This window comes from Manis pentadactyla, chromosome 14, assembly GCF_030020395.1.
Source record: "Manis pentadactyla isolate mManPen7 chromosome 14, mManPen7.hap1, whole genome shotgun sequence".
In the NCBI taxonomy this organism is placed as follows: domain Eukaryota; kingdom Metazoa; phylum Chordata; class Mammalia; order Pholidota; family Manidae; genus Manis; species Manis pentadactyla.
The window spans coordinates 7,898,835-7,914,950 of NC_080032.1; the positions used below are offsets into that span (position 1 = coordinate 7,898,835).

The 16,116-nt window shown below is 36.3% G+C and overlaps 1 protein-coding gene across 13 annotated transcripts in view; it reads right to left on the reverse strand.

Moving 5' to 3' along the window:
• Positions 1-16,116, reverse strand: part of MTMR3 (myotubularin related protein 3) — a 144,709-nt gene that overhangs the window by 76,019 nt on the left and 52,574 nt on the right. For 2 of the 13 annotated variants that reach the window (XM_057492273.1, XM_057492272.1), the window contains exon 2: positions 13,885-13,928. The exons of the other annotated variants lie outside the window; for them this stretch is intronic. The gene's annotated coding sequence lies outside the window, so the exon portion shown is untranslated. The remainder of the gene's footprint in view (positions 1-13,884; positions 13,929-16,116) is intronic. 13 annotated transcript variants of the gene reach the window in all.

The window sequence follows — 16,116 nt, forward strand, 5'->3', positions numbered from 1 at the left end:
AAAAAACACTATATATATCATATAGTTATTTTTTCAATTACCAGCATTTCCGTGGTGTGGTATACATACCACTGGTGATACCTAAGGACTTAAATGGAACACAGAAAAACATTACATTAAAAAAATCAAAAACTACTTATGCTAGTGCACACTGGAAAAATCTGCATTTTTATTGACTGTGAGATGCCATTAAATTCAAGGCACGCCATTAAATTCAAGGCACACCATTAAATTTACACACCACAAAGAAAAGCTTCCCAATTCAACTATAAAATGCCAGTGATTTAAGATGCATTCCCATTTGGTATTACAAACATACTACAAAAGATTATATAAATAATATACTAACATATGTCAATACAAATCCTTCTTATATAAAAACTGCTAAATAACTGTCTTTACTCAGGCTACTTTATTCTCTCGTTTTTCTTCGTAAAGACCTATTTTCCAATCCATTAAGAGTCTGAAACCATTCATAAGCAGGGCCGTATGCAAGTATCCAGTCCTTCCCACATACAAATAAGGCTTTCTCAAGGTTTCTGCTGCCATCAGAGAGCTCCCCCATCTTCCCAACCCTGACTGCTGTTGCTAGCACTGTACCACAGAATGCCAGCTCTCCTCTGGACTGTCACTATAGCACTTCCAACTCTACATATCCTAAACAGAATCCATCATCGGCTCCCTCCCTTCCCCCCACCATAAACTCTTTCTTAATACTCCACTGGGAGTCTCAGTCAGCATAGGTCTTCAAAGCTAGAAACCATTTGGCTCATTTCCAGTAACAAAATCTGGCACTAATTCTCACTTTCTTTGAAAAATGCTCAATTCTCATTCTTCCATTCCATACCACCAGTGTCTGCACCATTTGGTCTAGCAAAACTAGTTCTCAAACATTTATTGGATTAAATTTATTTAGACCTTAATTATCTAATAAACCAAATAACCAATTACAAGTGAACTTAAAATAGAAATTCTGGTTAATTCATCTTGTAATATCTGGCATATCCCATCTAATCAAGAAATTTCACTTAAAACATCATTGCTCAAAACAAATATGCCCTATGACATTCATATCCAGAATCAACATTAGCTTTTGTCCCTGCTATTACCGTGGCCTGATTTACTCATATCACCGTATCTGTTTGGATAAATCCTACACATCCTTCTCGTGGCTTAAAAGATTACTTTCACTGTCAAAGCTTCCCTGCAGAGTTCACTGCACTTTCAACATAGCTCTGTTTTATAATACTTACTACATGTCATTAAAACCATTTACATTTGTCTGTCCTATAAGAGAATTCTAATTTCCTAAGGAGATATGAGTTATAAGAAATACATATTTGGTCGTTCATATGACCAAATGTGTATTTCCCAGGTATATTTGTTCTTCATCCACAGTTCTGAAAACACTGCAGTCTTAAAGGTGAAATGGGTGTTTTGTCATGTTAATGAGAGGCTTTTGGACCCCACCCCCAAGGGCAGGGTCTGGAGGTTGAATCAGCCAGTGGCCAATAATTTAGTCAATCATGACTACACAAAGAAGCCCTCTTTGTGAGGGCTTTGTACCCCTGAGAAGAGCTTATCGCTCTCTTGGATCCAGCTTCTTTGTCGAAGAGAAATTCCACGTTTCGGAGCCCAGAACACTTCCACACATCACGGAGCCAGGACCCAAGCTCCAAGAGGATAGGCCTTTATGTGGACCTTGCCCTGTGTATCTCTTCATCTGGCTGTTCACCTGTATCCTTTACGGTATGCTTTATTAAAATGGCAAAGGTAAGCATTTTCTCAGTTCTGTGAGCCACTCTAGCAGATTAATAGAACTAAGGAGAGAGAGGTGGTGGGAACCTCCAATCTATAGCCAGTAGGTTAAAAGTACACCTGGGGCCTGAGACTGGCATCTGGAGTGGGGGGTGGAGGGCAGTCTTACAGGACTGAGCCTTAACCTGGGGAATCTGGTGCTGCCTACAGGCGGATAGCCCTAGAACAGTGTTTTTGGACACCCTGCTGGTATTCGAAAATTGCTTGGTGTTGTGGCAGGGGGAAGACCCCACACACACCCACACAAACACACTGGAATGGGCAGACACCTGAAAGGAGTTATACTACGGTTATACTTCTGTATACTATTACTGCAGTGTAATATACTATTGTTCTATTTAACAGGAAAAAAAGCACTGCACCTAAACAGGTCATTTTCTTACTCAACATTTGAACCCAAGGGCCTTACACTATTTGTTAATGAGAGATAGTACCATATAGCTTATTAGAAAAGGGCTTAGGTTCTGGAATCAGACCATTTTGGATCCCAACTTACTTGTATCACTTTGGGAAGTTCACTCAGTTTCCTCATCGGTAAAATGGGTAATACTAGAACACAGAGTTATTGCACTAGTGTCTTCAAACCAATGTTCAACAAATACTAAATCTGACAAGGAACATGCTCAATAGCTACTTTTTCTTTTTCTGATATCATTAATGTACAGTTACTTGAACATTATGGTTACTAGATTCCCCCTATTATCAAGTCCCCCCGACAGTGTAGTAAGATGATTAGCTACTTTTTGAATTTAAAAAAAAATTAGCTGAATGCAAGAAATTAACCAAGGCCTTCTATTACTTATCCACTGAGAAAGGTTTCAAAGCATGCCTATGTCCATTTAAAACCTCTATATTCTTCATAAATGCAACACTTCTACTTGCCTTTCTTCACTAGAATAAACACTTAGGATTGAAAGAGTTTGTTTCCATTATTCATTATAAACTTTCAAAATAAAGTCCCAAATAAAAAATACATGACTTTGCTGAAGCAGAAATTTTTGTCATTTGAGTTTAAGAAGAAATCACTTAACTGAGTAAACCAAGCAACATTAACTATTACTCTCTACACATTTTCAGTTAATTCTGAGTACTATCATATTACCTGTCAAGATCTAGTGCATCTCTCAATAAGGTCTCCCCAAAACAAGGACATTCCCTCTCAACAAGGTCTCCCAAATAAGGATCTTGCTCTTCCCCTCTAGGACATTCTATGTGCATTCCAAATTCCTTGCCATTGTTTATGTTACTTCCTATACCTGATCTGGCATTTTCTACACCAACCAGATCGCCAGAGCTGCTCTAGTATTCCAAGCCACTGAACTTTCACTGCATTTTTGCAAGTACACGTGATTTAGCATTACTTCTCTTTTGTCAGTCTTCCTCTCTCCCTCAACTCCTTCCTTCACTTTCCTTTTCCCTCACTCAAACACAAAAAGGCACAAGTTCCCTCAAGAACTACCCAAAATGTTTTGACTGATCAATGAAATAACATTTAGGTCACCTTACTAGTATTAGGATAGGTTTAAAAAATGTTCTCATAAGCAATTAAAAATAACTATAGTTGACAATTCTTTCATTATAATCATGGAAAAATTGGAGTGCTTTCTACTTCGACGTTGTAGTCAAAAGTAAACTACAAAACTTCTTGAGGTATATAGGAACTTGGTAACAGCTATAACATCAGCCCTGTACTGTATTAATATATAACACCATTTTTGTATAAATTGAGAGCGGTTTTTGTAATGATAAATATTGCTTCAAAACAAGGATATGGAATATAAAAGTGACAGCAAGAAGGAGGTCTTAATCCTCTTTGATTCCATATAAAAGTAGGAGTCCTTTATGATCAAGCTGTTCCTAAGACATCCTTTTTGCATTCCATTCTTTATGTGATAATTTTACTTATACCCAGAAAACTGATTTCCCTCTGTCCTTTTCTGAACATTTCCTGAAATGACACAGGAAGAGCAGATAGAGGTTCACAAATAGAAGAGACTATAAAGTAGTTTCTTCCAACTTGAATCTAAGGATATGTTTCAGTCATATACATTTAATGCTTTCTGATAACTGGCAAAAAACCCAAATAATTGTGAATCCCCATGAATAGCTGACTCTACAGCATCAGGAAATGTGGTAATATGTGGCACACTAACCTAGAAAGAATAAGGCCATTTTTTAAAAATAACTTTTTAAAAAAGTGACAGCAAGAACAGGGACAGAAATACCCTAAATCAACACAGATGTAACCCCCTATAAATGAGTCAACTGCGACCAGCTATTAAGCTTGTTTTATTAGCAGTCAACTTTTACTGAGCACTTCCTATATGCCAGGAACTCCTTTAGTATTATTATATATATTAACTCAGTTAACCCCACAATAAGGTAGTGACTACTTTTCCCATTTATAGTTGGGAAAAAAAACAGGTACACAGAGAAGTAACTTTTCCAGGATTATTTATATTAGCTAAGTGGAGAAACCAGGATTTAAAGCAGGCATTATGGCTCCACAGTTTATACTGTAAACATCTGTAACATACTGCCTCTCCATTAAATAAGTTTTGCTAACATAGTAAGATTTGATGCTAACTGTACTATTCATAAAGAGTCCATGTAAGGAGCCCTTGTACACTGAGGACATATTTCTTATATACTACATAACTTCTTTACTTTTCAAAGAACAGTATGTGCTTTAATTCAGTTCATCCCACAACACTAGAGATTTTCATTGGTGTTTTATAATTCATTGTCTCAGGTATACTATGTGGCATTTGTTCCTAAAAATTCCTATTCTTTAAAACTTCTTCTCACTTGTCCAGTTAGTTCTGAACTCTAATTCTACCCTCCAAGGGGCTGACAAGTCATGAGTGAATTTAATGAGCCTACTCCCTATTTCACCATGTATATACATCACTGTTGAGAACATTATAAAGAGCCCAAATCCTAACCTCTTTATAAAACCATTTCTCTCTTCTGACAGCAAACCACTAGTAATAATGAAAATGACCCTCTAATCTGTTTTGCACCATTTAGCAATAAGACATTTTCATCCCTTATGGATGAAGGTGCTGCCAGAGATAATTAAAAGCTTTCCTAGAATTAAAACATATCCATTGCTTGCCTCTATTCCACCGACATGTCCCCACCATAATTACTTTGTAGGACAAATTGTCTTTCAAAGCTATGCAGTTTATTATTTCTTCATCTTTTAAGGTCTTCATAAATTATTTTTTGGATTACCCCAAGATTTTTTTTTATTTTATTAAGGTACAACTGAAGTACAACAAACTGCACATACTTAAAGTGTATGCGTTTTTTCCCAGTTGTTTTTTTTCCTATTGTAGGTAAAATACACATACTTACAATTTTAACCATTTTAAGTGTACAAGTCAATGGCCTTAAGTACAACCATATTGTTGTGCAACCGTCTACTATCCATTTCCAGAACTTTTCCCATCATCTCAAACTTCCTTTTTAATGTTGAATAATACTCCATTGTATGTATACACCACATTTTGTTCATTCATTCATACACTGATGGACATTTAGTTTCTACGTTTCAGCTACTGTGAACAGTGTTGCTATGAACACTGGTGTACTACCTTAGTCCCTGATTTCACTTCTTTAGGGTAAGTATCTAGAAATGGGATTGCTGAGTCATATGGTAATTCTGCTTAATTTTTTGAGAAACCACCACATTGTTTTCTATAGCAGCCCTACCACTTTACATGTCCACCAGCAATGCACCAGGGTTATAGTTCCTCCACACCCTCAACACTTTGCCACTTTTTTGATAATAATCATCTTAATGGGTGTGAAGTGGTATCTCATGGCTTTGATTTGCATTTCCCTAATGACTAGAGATGTGGAGCATCTTTTTATGTGCTTACTGGCCATTTGTATTAACTTTTTTTGAAGAAACATTTATTCAACTCCTTTTGTCTATTTTTTAGTTGGGTTTTTTTTTGGTGTTATGATTCTTTATATGTCTTATGATTCTTTATATGTTCTGGATAGTAATCCTTTATCAGATATGCGATTTACAAATATTTTCTCCCATTCTTTGGGTTGCCTCTTCACTCTCTTGACAGTGTACTCTGATGCACAAAAGTTTAATTTTAATAAAGTTCAGTTTATCTATTTTCTTCTGTTGCCTGTGCTTCTGATATCACATCCAAGAAATCATTGCCAAATGGAATGTCATGAAACTCATCTGCTAGGTTTTCTTCAAACAGTTTTATAGGTTTAACTCTGGGGTTTAGGTCTTTGATCTTCAATTAGATAAGAGCACAAACAATCATACTTTCAAATCCACAAACTTTTTTGAGTTTAACTGTTAGGTGAAACTTAATAGAACCTCTGCTATAGAAACACAGATACATAAGATGTTAATTTATGTGCTGTTTATAGTTTTTAAACAACTGGCAAACAGGTAAACAAATATATCCATACAATGGAATATCATACCTTTCTAAGAACAGGAGTGGGCGAATAACCCAGGTTGACTTATTCATAGCCTATTCCTTCACATAATCAAGGTGGAAACCAATCAGAATCCTTTTCTTTTACTAGAATCATGGTATTCTAGCTGTGCAGCGGTTTTCTAGCTGTACAGTGAGGCACACAGTGGGTAACTTGTATCACAGTAATTTCACAGAGACACTACAGAACTGTTTTAGTTTTTCAGGAAAACACAGCAATAACTGACATCCAGTAGATACCAACAACTTCCTGAGGTATTCATAATTTCAACATTTACTCACAAAACATTCCTTTCAATGACATTGTTTCTTTAAGAAGCAGGGGTTTTAGTGGTTGCTATGATAAAAAGTAAGTACCATGTAAAAAATCAATGTGGGACAGCAAAGAGAACTGGAATGTCTGGTCTGATTCCAAAGTCTGAGAATTTATACAACATCCCACAAGCACACCTATTCTAATTAAAACATTTTCCTTCAAATTGTATGTATCAATTTTTCAAACAGCTAAGTTGTTAGGAAATAAATACTTAAGTTGTTTGGCCCTAACCACTTAATGAATGGAACTGTTAGCTATTTCTTTTGGCCCAGGGGTGCAGTGGAAAATCTTAGTCAGAACTAAGGAAGAAGAGACTTTAGGCTATGCAGTCATGAGACAGGAGCAGCCTGGGAGAAAATCACAATGCACAGAGATACAAAACTAGAATACCTGAGACACTATGTACCCCCACTTCCAGTCTTCAAGGTCCCCAAGCTGCCTGCACACTTCTTAGTTATGTCAGCTGTTCTGGTATACTGACCTTTTTATTTGTTTAAGCTGTAATTCAGTTTGTCACCAAAAGCCAAGAGTGAATAACAAAATCAGATGATTTACGCATTCAGTCTGGTGTCCTTAATAAAATCACAATTGAATAATGTCTATCTGATTTTTTTAAACAAATGAAGACACAGAATTAAGGCATTACTGAAGTCAAATACAAATCATCCCATTTACTATTTCCTGTATCAATGCACACAGGATTCCTATTAGAAACTGCATACTTACACAAAATTTAATTTTAAAGTTTTATAGATTTCTTGACAGAAACACTCATTTAATTTTTCATAGCATGGTAATACAAACTATACCGTATTTTTTCTTTCATGCTACCATTAGAAATTAGACAATTTCTAAGTAGTAACGTTTAATAAGCTAAAAAGTACAGCTTCAAAGAAAAATAAAATTCTATTTTATGACTTTAAGAAATCATGTATTTTCTTAAACACTGAAATAATTCATTTCCAGAAAAAAATTAACATGGATCTTGTATTGACTTTGATTTATGCAGAAGCCTGCTTTTTTTTTTTTAAGGGTAAAGGTATTTTTTTTTTTGCTATCATTAATCTACAATTACATGAAAGACATTATGTTTACTAGGCTCCCCCCTTCACCAAGTCCCCCCCACAGACCCCAATACAGTCACTGTCCATCAGTGTAGTAACACACTGTAGAATCACTACTTGTCTTCCCTGTCTTGCACAGCCCTCCATATGCTCTCCTCCTACATTATACATGCTAATCGTACTGCCCCCTTTCTTTTTCCCTGCCCTTATCCCTCCCTTCCCACCCATCCTCCCCAGTCCCTTTCCCTTTGGTAACTGTTAGTCCATTCTTGGGTTCTGTGATTCTGCTGCTGTTTTGTTCCTTCAGTTTTCCTTTGTTCTTATACTCCACATATGAGTGAAATCATTTGGTACTTGTCTTTCTCTGCCTGGCTTATTTCACTGAGCATAATACCCTCTAGCTCCATCCATGTTGTGGCAAATGGTAGGACCTGTTTTTTTCTTATAGCTGAGTAATATTCCATTGTGTATATGTACCACATCTTCTTTATCCATTCATCTACTGATGGACATTTAAGTTGTGCAGAAGCCTGCTTTTATTATAAATCAAGATAGCAATGACCTCAGCAATGAGCACAATTTATATCACTCATTGTATGATTAACTGAAATAATTTAATAAAGATAAAAGTAGACATTTCCAAGAATGAGAAAAGCTTATATCAGAAATACAATTGAAAATAGCAATTAGAGCTAATTTTTATGTTCTGTAATAAAGGTTGTATAGACCTACTGCAAATAAAGCTTTAACAGAAGTAAAAGTAATCAGCTAGCTAACATTCAAGTTTTACTTCTAATCGAGTATTCTGCCTTGATCACACTAGCTAAAAACACAGAACTTGCTCCTCCATGCATGCCACTTTAGCACCATCTAAATCTACCATCTTGTTTTCCCAAGTATCCGCATTCATTTTCATCCTGTGTGTTCCTATCTTCTGTCCATATAAAAATGTTGTATTTGTTTTATTAATCTTTTATATGTGTGTGTGTGTGTTTGTATGCACAAGCATTTAGCCCTACTCTATATGAAGTGCAATTTTTTTCCCAGATTACTTCCTTTTGGCTCTGTGTATATTTTCCCTAGACAAATGTTTACTTCCATGTACCACTGTTTATTAATTAATAATTATCTACTTAATGTTATTTAAATGTTTAAGCAATATTTAAAGTGCCTCTTTCCCCAGTGCAACTCTTGATCTGATGAGACTGCCTAAAATGTCCAGGGCAAAAAATATAAGGGTCTGAAGTATTTATAAGCTTAAATGAGACTCTGTGAAGACCATCATTAACATGCAACTGAATTAAACCTCCCCCCAACCCATGAAGAAATAATCTGAACCATGAAGTGTACTTAGTTGTATAAATTCCTGGAGGCCTAAAGTGAGAGGAGAGAAATATACAGATTAAATATTTACTTAGAAAGAAAAGAGGACAGAGATAGAACTCAATAATAAGGATACATTTAATGTAAAAGCAACTGAGGTTTGCAACAGTCCATTGGTGCCTGTATCAGTCAAACAAGCAGAAAGGGGAGGAATGAAAATAGGATAAAAGAAGGAAAATATGGCTCCTGGGACTGACGTGTATTAAAGGAAGAATCAAGTGATCTTTATACCATTGTGCCTGTGCACTAGCGGTTAAACATGTCTCCCATCAAATGCAAAATAGGTTAGCTCCCAGTTATCTAATACATCTCTGGTTTAAATCTTTCCCATTCATTCAAATCTGTTTCTACTTAACTACTTTCTAAATTTTTTGACCTTAATGTTCTGACAACCTACTTTTTTTTATTAAGGTATGATTGATATGAAGGTTTCACATGAAAAAATAATGTTACTACATTTACCCATATTATCAAGTCCCCACCCACACCCCAATGCAGTCACTGTCCAGTGCAGCAAGAAGCCACAGATCCACTATGTGCCTTCTCTGTGCTACACTGTTTTCCCCGTGATCCCCCACACCATGTGTACTAAACATAATACCCTTCAATCCCCTTCTCAGACCCTCTCACACCCCTCCCCTTTGGTAACCACTAGTTCATTCTTGGAGTCTGAGTCTGCTGCTATTTTGTTCCTTTAGTTTTGCTTCATTGTTATACTCCACAAATGAGGGAAATCATTTGGCATTTGTCTTTCTCCACCTGGCTTCTTTCACTGAGCATAATGTCCTCCAGCTCCATCCATGTTGCAAATGGTAGAATTTGCTTCTTTCTTATGGTCAAATAGTATTCCATTGTGTATATGTACCACCTCTTCTTTATCCATTCATCTACTGATGGACACTTAGGTTGCTTCCATATCTTGGCTATTGTAAAAAGTGCTGCAAACAAGGGGTGCATATGTCTTTTTCAATCTGAGAAGTTGTATTCTTTGGGTAAATTCCAAGGAGTGGGATTCCTGAGTCAAATGGTATTTCTATTTTTAGTTTTTTGAGAAACCTCCATATTGCTTTCCACAATGGTTGAACTAGCTTACATTCCCACCAGCAGTGTAGGAGGGTTCCCTTTTCTCCGCATTCTCGCCAGCATTTGTTGTTAGTCTTTTCAATGCTGGCCATCCTTACTGGTATGAGGTGATATCTCATTGTGCTTTTAATTTGCATTTCCCTGATGATTAGTGAGGTGGAGCATCTTTTCATGTGTCTGTTGGCCATGTGAATTTCTTCTTTGGAGAGCTGTCTCTTCAGATCTTCTGCCCATTTGTTAATTGGGTTATTTGCTTTTTGGGTGTTGAGGTGTGTAAGTTCTTTATATATTTTGGATGTTAACCCCTTGTCGGATATGTCATTTATAAATATATTCTCCCATACCTTAGGATGCCTTTTTGTTCTGTTGATGGTGTCCTTTGCCGTACAGAGACTTTTTAGTTTGATGTAGTCCCATGAGTTCATTTTTGCTTTTGTTTCCCTTGCTCGAGGAGATGCATTCAGGGAGTTGCTCATGCTTATATTCAGATGTTTGCCTATGTCGTCTTCTAAGAGTTTTATGGTTTCATGACTTACATTCAAGTCTTTAATCCATTTCGAATTTATTTTTGTGTATGAGGTTAAACAATAATCCAGTTTCATTTTCTCGCACGTAGCTGTCCAGTTTTGCCAACACCAGCTCTTGAAGAGGCTGTCTGACAACCTATTTTTAAATGTATTCCTTTTGCGACCCAATAGGTAGATCCAAGAGCTACTGCAGGTCTTTTTAGAATTCTCATCTTGCACATTCATCCAACCCTGAACACAGCTAAGATTTATGTTTATGAAGTATTTCAAGTTTTTACTGGAGAGAAATGGCAGTTCCAAGCTGGTTCAATGTTTGTCCAGGATGCTTCATCCCATTTTCATTCCAGCATTGCTGCAATGTTTCTCTGGCTCCCATTCTTAATCTAATGCTTCTCAATCTAGCAACTGAAGGATCAAGCCTTCTTTAAACTCACTATAAAACTAACAGGAGTATATTAGATAAATCAAAGCCACTTCTATCCCAGATGAAACCAGGTCACAAAAATGCACTTAATTGACAAAAGTTATACTTTTGACCTGTAATACTTCAATTCACATTGTAACTCTGGACCCAGTCTATTCTGTAACTTGAGGTAACTCCCTCAAAGTCCACCTATGTAATCAAAGGCCAATTTTCAGTTGGAAGGAATTCAAACACACAACATCTTATCGTAGAAATTTAAGCAGAAAACCCAAATAAAGATTAAAACATTTCCAGCAACACCAAGAAATTCAAATCACTAGTCCTGCTGAAGAAAACTTAAAAGGCTGAATAAAATATTTTAAGTTCTCTTAAAAGTAAGGACCTAAAAGTACAGTGAGCTATTATCAAAATCAAATTCCCTGAGTTATATAAAAGAAGACGAAATTCAGAAAGATGAGTCCAATACTTAGGACACTTTCTGCCCAGGGAGTGTTTACTAAAACTAAAGAGACCCTGAGCTGTACTTCCCATTGGCCTCCAAATTTCTTTAAACTACAACTACAAACTGTTAGAAATACACAACTAAAATTTAAGGAAATAAAATGTGAAAACAGACAATGGAGAAAGATATGCAAACACTAACAAAGAGGAAACTGGTTTGTCTATACTGATATGAATAAACGTAGGCTTTACAGCATTATTAGAAATAAAGAGGAATCTCTCATAATGATAAAAGGTTTAAATTATTAGGAAAATGAATGATTCTACAGTTAGGCATAATATATAAACATAATAACATGATTTTGAAATATATAAAGCAAAGAAAAGATCAAAGAGCCATAAAATAACACTTTTCTATCAGTACTTGAATGTAATAGGATAACCCCCCTCCACCAAGAAAAAACAGGTTTTAGAAAAGAGATTTGAACAATATGGTTAACAGACTTCATCTAATGGACATATATACGTAAAACTCCACATCCAATGCTGCAGAACTTTTTCAGAGCCCACAAAACATTTACCAAAATTGACCATATACTGAGCTGTAAGACAAGTCTCACGAATGTCAAAGGATTTAAAATGCACTTTACGTCTTGACCATAGTGCACTCAATAGCAAAAAGGTAACTACAGAGTCCCCAAGTGTTTGGTAAAAATTAAGCAAGGCACTTCTAAGAAAGACTGAAAATTACTGAGCCTAAGCACCATTCAGATCTTAGGGGAAAAAAAGCAAAATAATTCCAAAGAGAATTCCAAACTAGATCAAAACACAATACAGAGAAATGTGCAAAAGAAAGTATGTACAATATGATTCCATTCAAAAACAGGCAAAACTAAACTATCACTTATAGATGCACAAATAGGTAACAGTACAAATAAAAGTCAGATAGTGATTACTGTAAAGACCAGGACATCAGTTATTTCTCAACTAGAGGGAGGGAAAGGGTATGCCTAGGAAGGAACAGAGACCTGAGCAGCTTTCTGGTGCGCCAGTGATGTTCTATTTCTTGAACTGGGTGGAGGTGACATGAGTATTCACTATATATAAAAACATTCATTACACTGTACATTTCCATCTCATGCACTTTGTGTGTTGTATTTCACTACAAAAAGTGTTCAAGAAAAGACACTTGGGAGAAAGAAATGCATGAGACTAACAAAAAGATCACTAGTTTCCAGATGTCATACTGCCTCTGCATGCCAGAAGCTAAGATGGCCTGGGAATAAAAGAATCTGTTAGGAAGACCACAAATACCACCCTTGTCCAACTCAGCTCCATATCTCCCAATCCACTTCCTGTCCTGTGGGAGAGTAAGGAGAAAAGACAGTAAACTCAAAGTCAGACTTGCTCCCCTATCACCGATCAAAAACATGACTTCAAGTGAGGATATTTGGTCTAGAATAAAATATCACAAAATTAACATGCAAGTCAGAAAGAGTACAAGTTAAGTTCTTACCTAAAACAATGACAAATTCTTGAGGTAGATAAGGATGGAGGGAATAAGTATAGTAAGATATTAAAAGTATTTACTTTAATGACCAAAAATAAAATAAATTATTACTGGGCTCACAAATCAATACAATTTTTTTTTCTCCTTAGTATGACCAAAGTTTACACATGGTTCCAAATCAAAGACTCAGATTTCAGAAGGGTCTGCACCTATTGAAGCATTATCAACTAAAAAAAAAAAACAGGCAAAAAATTCATATGGAACCACAAAAGACCCTGAATAGCCAAAGCAATCCTGAGAAGAAAGAATAAAGCAGGGGGAATTACACTACCTGACTTCCAGCTCTACTACAAAGCCACAGTAATCAAGACAATTTGGTACTGGCACAAGAACAGACCCATAGACCAGTGGAACAGAATAGAGTCCAGATATAAACCCAAGCATATATGGTCAATTAATATAAAGGAGCTATGGATATACAATGGGGAAATGACAGCCTCTTCAACAGGTGGTGTTGGCAAAATTGGACAGCTACATGCAAGAGAATGAAACTGGATTATTGTCTAACCCTGTACACAAAAGTAAACTCAAAATAGATCAAAGGCCTGAATGTAAGTCATGAAACCATCAAACTCTTAGAAAAAAACATCAGCAAAAATCTCTTGGACATAAACATGAACGAATTCTTCATGAACATATCTCCCTGGGCAAGGGAAACAAAAGCAATAATGAACAAGTGGGACTATATTAAGCTGAAAAGCTTCTGTACAGCAAAGGATACCATCAGTAGAACAAAAAGGCATCCCACAGTATGGGAGAATATATTCATAAATGACATACCTGATAAGGGGTTGACATCCAAATTATATAAAGAGCTCATGCACCTCAACAAAAAAGCAAATAATCCAATTAAAATATGGGCAGAGGAACTGAACAGACACTTCTCCAAAGAAGAAATTCACATGGCCAACAGGCACATGAAAAGATGTTCCACATTGCTAATCATCAGAAAAATGCAAATCAAGACCACATTGAGATTACCTCACACCAGTTAGGATGACCAACATCCAAAAGACAAACAACAAATGCTGGCGAGGATGTGGAGAAAGGGGAACCCTCCTACACTGCTGGTGGGAATGTAAACTAGCTCAACCATTGTGGAAAGCAGTATTGGAGGTTCCTCAAAAAACTCAAAATAGAAATACCATTTGACCCAGGAGTTCCATTCCTAGGAATTTACCCTAAGAATGCAGCAGCCCAGTTTGAAAAAGACATATGCACTCTATTTACAACAGCCAAGAAATGGAAGGAACCTAAGTGTCCATCAGTAGATGAATGGGTAAAGAAGAGGTGGTACATAGACACAATGGAATATTATTCAGCCATAAGAAGAAAACATTCTACCATTTGCAACAACATGGATGGAACTAGACGGTATTATGCTCAGTGAAATAAGCCAGGCAGATAAAGACAAGTATCAAATTATTTCACTCATCTGTGGAGTATAACAACAAAGAAAAAACTGAAGGAACAAAACAGCAGCAGACTCACAGAACCCAAGAATGATCTAACATTTACCAAAGGGAAAGGGACTGGAGAGGATGGGTGGGAAGGGAGGGATAAGGGGGAAAACAAGGCATTACGATTAGCACACATAATGGAGGGCGGGGGGACACGGGAAAGGCAGTATAGCACAGAGAAGACAAATAATGATTCTACAGCATCTTACTATGCTGATGGACAGTGACTGTAATGGGGTGTGTTGGGGGGGACTTGATAATAGGGGGAGTCTAGTAACCATAATGTTGTTCAAGTAATTATACATTAACGATATCAAAATAAAATTTAAAAAAAGAACAAAAAACAAAAATAGGCTTTTGGGAATTCATACCATCATTCACTGACTTTAGATTCTTTTACAAACATTTATGAAATTCATTTTGATGTTTACTTCACTGAGACCCAAGATTTATATGTAGTGCTATTATTCACCAAATTTTTTTGTTCTATAAACTAGTACTTTAGAAAAATCTTCAATGTTTTATGGGAAAAAGAAGTAAACAAGCTCAAAAAGAGGGGAGAACAAGCAGCTCCTGAGCCTAAGATCGCTGCGATCAAAGGTAAACAGTGTCTGGTAAAGAAAGAAAAGGAGGTCCTGGCACTCAGCAGGCACTCAAACAACTGATTTTGATAGCTTTTAAGGTGTCAGCATTCTCCTGAGGAGAAAAGATTCAGCACTGTAGAAAAGGATATTAAAAATCATCAAATCCAAATGAGCTACAAGACGAATTACATGGAAGCTAAAACATTAGTAGAAATAGCCAGAAAGATAACAGAAAATAAGATGGTATATAATAATGAAATCCATTATCAGAAGTTCTTAGTTTTGTCAGCAATATAGAAGTGGGTGCCTGACAAAAGGTTTTGGAAAAGGAGTAAAATATAAGCTTTAAATCCAAAAAAAATCAATCAAATTCTCCAGATGTCTCTCAGTCACATCAGTAACATCAAAAACATGAGCCTCTTAAAACTCAAGTGGAAAGGATGAGGGGGACTGTGTATTTTTGTATTACAATTGTATATTCTATTCAAAGAAATTAATACAGAAAACTTAAGAAAAACAACTAGGGGATATGGGAAAATGGCCATTAAATCAAAAACTTGGTGTCACTAAATAATGTTCTACTACAGATTATTATTAATAGCAAAGCTACCAACATTTTCTGAGATGTTAACAAAACAAATCCACTCACTCTAAAGATGAACACTTATTAAATTTCCAGCTGGGCAATGCTTTCCTCCAACTTTCTTAAAGTCTCTCTATTTCAACACTGAAGCAATCTAATTTAATGGAAGAAAGTCAGAAAATCAGGTTTTCAATTTAACTCCCAGCTCACAATCCTCAGAGCTGGCTGGCATCTAGTACAGGAAAAAGCTCCAGGGTGGGAAGGATGTCTACTTGTCCTGCATTACTGGGCTGTAAGTTTGTGTTGTTATGGCCACCAGCACAATAGAGCAAATGTAAGGGCAAGGAAGTAAAAAACCGACTGGGGATAAGACAATCTGGTCCAT